Below are 8771 nucleotides of genomic sequence, written 5' to 3'. Positions count from 1 at the left end.
CCAATCACAGTGGCTGGATGCAGGAGGAGGGAAGCGTTTGCTCTGATTGGTCAAAGGAAATGTCAGCTGAAGCATCCATTCAATGTTTTTCTCTCCCCTCTGCTCCTCTCTTTCTCTGTATTTTGTTGGTCTGTCCTTGTTTCACTCCCTCTTCTTCACACTGTGCTTTTTCTCTCATCCCCATCTGTCTCAGAAAGCCCACAGCCTCGACTGTGTGTGTGTGTGTGTGTGTGTGTGTGTGTGTGTGTGTGTGTGTGTGTGTGTGTGTGGACCTTTTTAGCCTTCATAACTCACATGTTTGAGCTAGCCACGTGAAAATGAAAGTGCACTTTGATGGCTTGTAATACGGACATTATTTTGCATGAAGGTACATTTTGCACAGCTTCATTAAAAATGTTAAAGTTGTTGTTAAAATAGGAGCTGGATAGAAAAAAATGTACCCCCCATGTGAACACCACACCTTAAATATCCTGCTTGAACTCATCAGGCTTTTCTTACTATTAACTTTTAAAAACTTCTCCATTTCAAATAACTTCAAAGTATGACTTGTATGAGTCGTTTAACTTAAAATAACCAAGCAATTTATAAAATACCAAAAGTATAATAACCCATCATAATGGAGATCCTGGTACTCTGATCCCACGCTGCCATATTTGGCGATAGAAACATGGACTTTCTCTCTGGTGGGAGGTGTCATGATCTACCTTTCAGTTTCTCAGTGGAGGTTGTGTTTTTGTTTGTAAGTTATAGTATTATTATTATTATCTATTTTCAGATTTCCGGCTCTCCTGTGTTTCCTCTATTTGCCTCTTAAGTCTGCATTTCTTTGTTAGACCTGCTGTTACTTCCCGTTTTATTTTGTTGGTCATTGTTTCCTGCCTGTAGTTGCATTTCAGTTTTATTAACTTTGTCTCCCAAATCTGGATTTTGGATCTGATTTTCCCCACTGCATCTGACTGAAGGACCCTGAGTTAGTGTGTGGTTGAAAGATATCACCTACATATGGTCAGAGTCTCCTCAATGCACAGCTCAGGCTCTGGAACCAACTAATGATTGAGAGGTAAACATCCAAACACACAATATTGATACAATAAACACAAGTGACCAAGGAAAGACAACTTTTAATAGCTTTACAATATCAAAAGTGTAAAAGGTCCAGACACTGACATCAAAACAAACAGGGGGACCAGACTATTTATACACTGATATGAGACTGGAAACGAGACACAGGTGAATATAATCAAATTAAGCAAAAAGCAAGAAATAAAACATATGTGAGGCATAAAAGGAAACTAACCTTCAAAATAAAGCAGGAAATAAACAAGAGAACTAATACAGACGTAAATACTAACATGTCGGAGTAGAAAACACAGGAGAACTGAGATATTAACACAAACATGAGCGAGAAACACAGACGAAACTAAAAACTAATAGGCATAAAACAAAACACAGGAACTAAAATTCATCACTACAAAAACGATAAAAGGAAAAGAGCAAAGTCTCAGTGATATTTCAACAAACACAGTTTGGAATCTGCTAGAATAAAGAAAACAAAAGAGGAATGTGTGGTCTATGGCTCTGCTGCGGGGACGGGGTCGTGGTGGTCATGTCAGACCCACAGACTGCGCAGCCGGTTCAGTTGCTGGCGGCCATGCACAGGGAGCAAGCGGTGGCGCAGAGGGAACAGCCGGACAGACTTCAGGACCCGGCCGAGCACCAGATGCAGCTGCTGGTTGGGATCACAGTGCCACTGCCCCCTCCTCTGCTGGCAGTGACGATGCATCGGATAGGGGAGGGGGACAACCCACAGTTATTCCTGGAGACCTTCCAAGCCATGGCAGAGCGTGCCAGTGGCCCACAGCAGAATGGGCGCCACAGCTGCTGCTCTCTAGGGAGGTTCAGACAGCAGCTCTAAGCCTGCAGCAAGCCTTACGGGGAGCTTTGGAGACATCTGCCGGGCCATTTTGGATCACTTGGGCCTTTCCCAGGAAAACCATTGCTGACGGTTCTGGGGCTGTTGGATGACGGCAGAGGACCAGCTGTTCACGTGGGCCTGGAAGGTGCATGACTGGGCTGTTGTAGGGAGAGGTACAGATGCTGACATTGTCCTCAAACAGTTTGTGGAAGGGCTGCCTAGAAAAATGGCACGATGGGTTCACTGACATCAGCTGGCAAGCCTGAAGGTGGCTGTCACCCTGGCGGAGGACATCCAGGCTGGGTACAGGTAGCAGAGAGCTGCATCCAGTACTGAGGAAGAGGATTCCTGGCTTTTTGCCCCTTTTTTTTTTCTTTTTTCTTTCTTTTGTCTGTCCCATTTGGTTCTTTAGCCGTCAGAATTGTTGTCTGAAGACCAACAAGGATACCAAATGGATTTATTTTGCCAAATGGATCATCATGGCATTGCCATATTGGTCCATTTGATCAAACTTTGTTGTTATTATTTACTTTATTTTCAGTTCTTACAGATGGAACAGACATGACTGGGGGATAGGAAAGGGAGAAAGAAAGAGAGGAAGGAAAAGAAAAACAGAAGGGAAAAGGGACAGTGAGAAAGGGCACTTACAAAGACAAAGAGAAAAAAAAAATCTCCTGGATCACCTGTTGAGAGAAAAAGAAGAGAAAACTTTTTGCCCTTTTTGCCCGATCTCCCTTGCCGCGTCCCGGAGGCAACAGGGACTGCATTTGAACAATGGAGGGCGGCACTGGGGCAGGACTGCTGGCGGACGGTACACATGAGACAAGAGTGTCTGTTGATGGAGCTGGGCAGGTGTTTCATGCCGCTGAGCCTCCCACACCCTACCCGGATCCAGGAGGCACATACAGTCTTCTGGTAAGGTGTCAAGGGGCTTTACACCAGGCTTTGGTGGACAGGGACTGCACGCAGACCCTGGTCCAGAAAAAAATGAGATTCAGTAGGTCCTGGACCTTAGAGCAACGCTGCACACATTGGGGAGGTTGTCACCGAAAAATGTGCTTCAGAACGTGAGCAGCGCCTGTGCAACAGTTGCAATTTTCACCAGGAGATAAAGTGCTTGTGTTGCTGCCTTCTTCAAGGTGAAAGTTACTCGCCAAGTGGGAAGGACCCTTTTGTTTTCACCGACTATGAGGGGATACAGTCAGAAAGGGGTGGAGCCACACAGATATATCACCTTAATCTCCTAAAAGCATGGACAGAGGCCAAAACCGCTTCTCTGGTCTAGTGTCCTGGTGAAGGAGGGAGAAAAGTTGGGGCTAAAGGTGCCAAGGTTACCTGAGCATAAAAGGCTAACTGTCTGGAGAGAATTGGCTGAAATGCTGAAAATAGTTCTCATAGTTCTTGTAGTGAAGAAAGATGGGTCTATATGGTTCTGTGTCAACTACCACAAAAGTAGATTCTCTTGTCTGCAAAGTCCAAGGAAAAAAAGCCTCGTCCACTTCGTGAGGGTTGTACCTATTTGTCAAACTTCCGTTTGGCTTGTTCAGAGACCCAGGCACTTTCCAGAGCCTCATGGACCAGGTGCTCCATGCTCACGCTGCAAAGCTTCTTAACTTAACTTCTCCTTCCCTTTTGTCCTGCAGATGTGCCCCTTGAACAGAAGGCTGTGTGCTGTTTTGTCCCAGCAGGTATGGGGGGTCGACCACCTGATCCTGTACACCAGCTGGAAACTGACAGAGCAGGAAATACAGCACAGTGGAGAAAGAGTGCCTGCCAATCCGGCGGGCGGTGGACTCTCTTCGTTCGTTACTCTCACACCCAGACTGATGTGACTGTGTCAAAGGCAGAACTGAGGTTGAGTACAGCTGCATCAGCAACCATTAAGAGATCAGCTTATTACAGCGTTTGTTGTAGAAATATAATAGAAAAGAGGATGGGACAAAAATTATGTTATTAATTTCAAATAAAATCTTAGATGTTTTTTTTTATATTCACAGAAACATCAGCCAAGGCTTCTTTTACCAATGCCTCAAAACATGTTGCTTAAAGTCCTGCTTTATTAGCTGTGACCATTTCATTTTACATAAGAAAGTAGATTTCACACAAATTGGAGAAGAACTAAAGAATAATACTTTTTAAAAGAACAAAGCAAAAAGAAATGTTTCATAATCTCAACGAGTAACGTTTAAAGCTCATCTTTTACAGATGGGTTCCTTTCCTTGGTTCCTTCTTCGTCCTTGTCTCCATCTGGCTGCTTCCTCCAGCTCACTGTGAGATCTCCAGTGCCTCCCTGGTCCTCCAGCTTCTGTTTGAGCTGGGACACACAAAACAGTGATTTTCAGAATATGACATCATTCACTGATATTCTCTATTCACTCTTTTTTGCTGCTGCATTTATAAGTTTGTTGTTATGAAAGTAAAAGCAGCGTAAGCTATATTTCACAATAACGCTGCAGTTAGGTGACTGACTTAATCTGCCCAAAAACCAGTTACCTGTTTCAGCATGGCATCCATCACATCATCGTCATTCAGATCCACAACTGTGTTTTTTGTCTCCAGCCTCAATCTCACCACCTGCCTGTAGGTAGGTGCTGATTAAAGAATGAAGAACAGTCAGGGTTAGAAAACAGAACGCAAAGCATACTTCACCTGCTTTTTCTGCTGCCCTGAGTTTTCTCAGAGCACAGGTGAGTTTAGTTCAGGGGCGTCAAATTCATTTTACGTGGCAGCCACATACAGCCGCCTTTAGGCCGGATCAGTTAAAGAAGTCTGTCAGCACGACTCTTTGGACTTAAACTGTAACAAATGAAACTACAGAAAAAGTTCATTGCCCAGACTGTCCAGTTTGTTTGTTGGTGTCTTTGTTTTTTTCCGTTTAACTGTAGTCGTAAAAAAAGAAGAAGAAATTTCTATATTAGAAAGTGAAAAACAGAAACTTTTCTGCTTTTTACAAAGTGACAGAGATTTTATTAGAGACAAGAGCTAAGCTTTTTGCAATTTTGGATAATTTGTTAAAGTATAAATCTGTACTGAATAGAAGAAATTAGCATTTCTTGTCAAAGGTCATTTTTGGTGAAAAACAAAATAGCAGTCGACAGCACTGTACACAAAGGTAGACTGCTGCGTAATAAGAAATTGATGCAGAAAACAGAGATTCAAAGCAGAGATAGAGCTGTGCAGGAAGTGCGTTTTATCATGGTGGAAGTAAAACAGCGAAGGTAAGAAGAGATTCATGACAATGTTTTCCAAATGTCTCCTTTTGCTGCTGGCTCAGTTAATTAACCCGCAGTTTCAGAACCTGGGGGATGTTGCTTACAGACAGATTAGCGCTTTGTATTAACATCTTTTTGCAGACTCTGGCTGGCTGCTCTTTAATCTTTTGCTCTTTTAGTTGTTTGATGCTTGTTGAAATTCCTGCATCTCTGCCATTCAAGCACACTTTGTATATATAGTTCATTTTGTGTAATATTCAATACTGAACTGTAACTTTAGTTTTTCTCAAGGAGCAGTTTTTTTTATTGAGTGTCTTCATAAAAGCCTTATTTTTATGCATTTACTACTTTTAGGGAGAACACAGGTGAGGTTTAAGGCCTGGACAAGTTTGAAAGCTTTTGTCCTCCACAATGGAAAATATGGATCACTTTATTCAGCTGCTAATTTGATCAGTTCTGCTGTCAGCTTTGCAGTCTCCATTATTACTGAAATGCAGCCAGATTCTCATTTTATGTTTTTGTTCCTTTATGTACTTTTCCTGACACGCTGGCATTTAAATCCGGCTCCCAGCCTCTCGGTGTACCCGGCTGTACCACTACACCTGCTGTCTTGGAATGTCTGCCCCTCTTCCTGCATTCACATAGTCTGTCATTGCATGTGACTGGCATAGTGTGCCCATCAAAATGAAGCCCCACCAGTGCCTGCATGGATTCTGAGCGGGACTGAGGATTCGGCTCCCACATACTGTCGGGCCACTAATAACTGACATATGAAATGACCTCATGGGCCGGATGTGGCCCGTGGGTCATGCGGTTGACACTCTGGCTTAGACCCAAAAGGGTTAGTTCCAGTAGTAATAATCACTTATTTTAATGTTGTGTCTTGTCATTAATAAATAGGACTTTCATTGTTGCAGCAGAAAGAAGATGAAGAGATAATTTCATGACACAAATGAGTGGTGTAGATATAAAACACACTTTACCTGAAATATAGCAAGATAAATATGTATCATTTCATCACTGATGATGATTCCACCTAACTGAGCAGTGTGTTGTATTGATATCAAGTGTGGATTCCCAACCTGCACTTATAATAATTAGTATAAGGTTATTTTATTATTTTCTATTTGAATGCCATGTGTTTGTCTGTGACTGAAAAGAAGGAGTGAGGAGGATGGCGACAGTAGACAGAGAGAGCAGGAAGAAGTCTGCAAACAACAATAGTAACTAAGTTTCACAAAGTAGGTTTACATGCATTTCATGGACGCTTTCTGTGGTTTCCAGTAGCACATTTAAAAAAAGACAAGTGGACATTCAAAACAGAACATACTGAGATGAGTAGTAGCATTTTAGAGGATTCATTCATATCACATGGTGTTTGAGTTTATGTGATAAGGGAGCATTTGCATGAATTCAAAACCTTGTAAAGCAGGAAATGTAAAGCAGCTTTCTTCCCAGCTTTTTGACCAGGTGTATGGAGGGCAGGGTGACTTTCCCGTGCCTGTACTGAATACTGCTGCTTTAATAGTTTGATGATTTGATGGGCTGCCTCTACTGCATCTGCCTAATGGACTGAAACATTGTGCATGTTGCTATATACCTTAACTTACTTTGAAAAATTCTGGTCAGAATGACTGCGTCTAACTAAAGGGTCTGACATAAAGGCTTTATATTATTTAGAAATCTTTGATTATTTATTCTGAATTATTCTCTGACACTACAACTGTGATTGGTGGGTAAGGGTAAAGAAGTGTTGGGTCAGAAATAAAGCAACATCAGTTTCACAGCCCAGTGCAGCAAATCTGCAGTAGTTTTACTTTGGCTTCTTTATGGATATTGTTTAACATCAGTCTGGAGTGCAGTGTGCGAGGCTCTGAGGTACATGGGAGCAGCGTTGTCTCTATTTGAAATCATGTAATTAAATCCAAAACTGAAGACTACCTCACTGTTAAATCTAATATTGTGCTTAAATAAAAATATTAAGTAGACTGAACTCAGTTTTATCAACTTAAGTAAGTTACCAGTACTTTTCATTCAAAAAGCTGATCAACTCAGTTTATTTGTGTTGGCTTAAATTAGAAAAATTAGGTAAGCTGGAAACTTTGCTTTTCAGTGGTGGAATGTAACAAAGTACAGCTTACCACTGTAGCAGATAAATGCTGTCTTTCGGTCACAGTTCCAGTCCTCCCATATTCCAGATGAAGGTACAAAGAGCCCTGCCACACAAACCTTGCTCCCTGCGCTGATATCAGGTTGAGTTGGATTCCAGTATCTAAATGCGGAGTTACTACCATCTGCCCACTTCCAGGAGTCTCTGAAAAGGCCGATCCAGGCGGATTACCCTGCAGGTAGCACTTCTGTCACCCTCTGGTTCTCTGACATGTTTCTCACACTGGCCAGGTCTGTGTGATGAGCTCTGCAGTAGCTCTGGGCTTCAGTCCATGTCATGAAATTGTTGATGAAGACAAATGTCACATTCAGTCCTGTAAACAGACCAAAGCCAAGTGTTCTGAAGAACAATGTAGATCCCTTAAACAAAACAGCTCAGGTTCTAGATGAAAATGCCCCTGACCTTTACATTTAAAAAACATCCTCACCTGTGACATCAGAACAAACTGCGTTAAATTTACTGTCACATTTGTCATTATTCCATAATCCAGTCTCATGTAAGTCAGTGCAGTGTTCTTTCTTTAACCAGTTGTCCGGTTGTCCAGGCTCCCAGTTTCTAAACATAGCCTCATCATTTTTGTAGAAATCTGTGTCCGACATCGACCACCTCCAGCCGCTGATGTCACCATACATCCCAATCTAGGCTCGCTGCAAGCAATAAATAAATTGCGTTGACTAAAACTATATGACCTAAATTTCTGGCTTAGTAATAAAGCCTGAACCTAAGAGGTCTCATTTATCTTTGGAATCATTCAGTTTGAGTTGGACTGAGGGGATATATCTGGTCATCTGGTGCAGTAATTACCCAGTCACACCTGTAGTTACATGGTTAGTGGCACGTTATGTCGACAGACTCAATCCCCAATGGACAGCCTTGAAATGGTAAAGTTAGGCTGTGTTTGGACTGTGTTGAGGGTGAGATTTTGGGGTTTGGCCTCTCTACAAAAGACTGGAAACGCTAATGTTTTACACACACATACAGATTAAACACAAAATTACACACAGAGAAGGAGCCTGGCTTGGACTCTGGGACCAGTCTCCTCAGTCTGAAGTTGCCCCTGGTGAAAGGCGGTGGGCTGGGGTGGGTATCTAGTATGCCCTCAGCTTGCTGCCAGTATGTAGGGGTTTCTCCCAGTGGACAAGAGGGTTTTTTCCCTGCGCCTTCGGGTCAGGGAACAGGTCCTAACTGCCGACTGCACTTATGCACCGAATGATGGTTCAGAGTACCCAGCCTTCTTGGAGACCCTGACAGTGCTCCACCTCGGGACTCTGTTGTCCTACTAGGAAAATGAAGCACTCATGTGGGCAACGATAGTGAGACCTGGAGGCGCGTGACTGGGAGGAACAGCCTGCTGGATCTAAACCCGAGTGGCGTTTTGTTGTTGGACTTGTTGTTGTTGTTGGACTTCGGTGCAAACCACAGTTTGTCCATAACAAACATCATGTTTGAACATAAGGGTGTCCATAAGTGCACG

This window comes from Oreochromis aureus, linkage group 20 (assembly GCF_013358895.1).
Source record: "Oreochromis aureus strain Israel breed Guangdong linkage group 20, ZZ_aureus, whole genome shotgun sequence".
Taxonomy (NCBI): Eukaryota; Metazoa; Chordata; class Actinopteri; order Cichliformes; family Cichlidae; genus Oreochromis; species Oreochromis aureus.
This window is presented reverse-complemented; position numbering follows the sequence as displayed.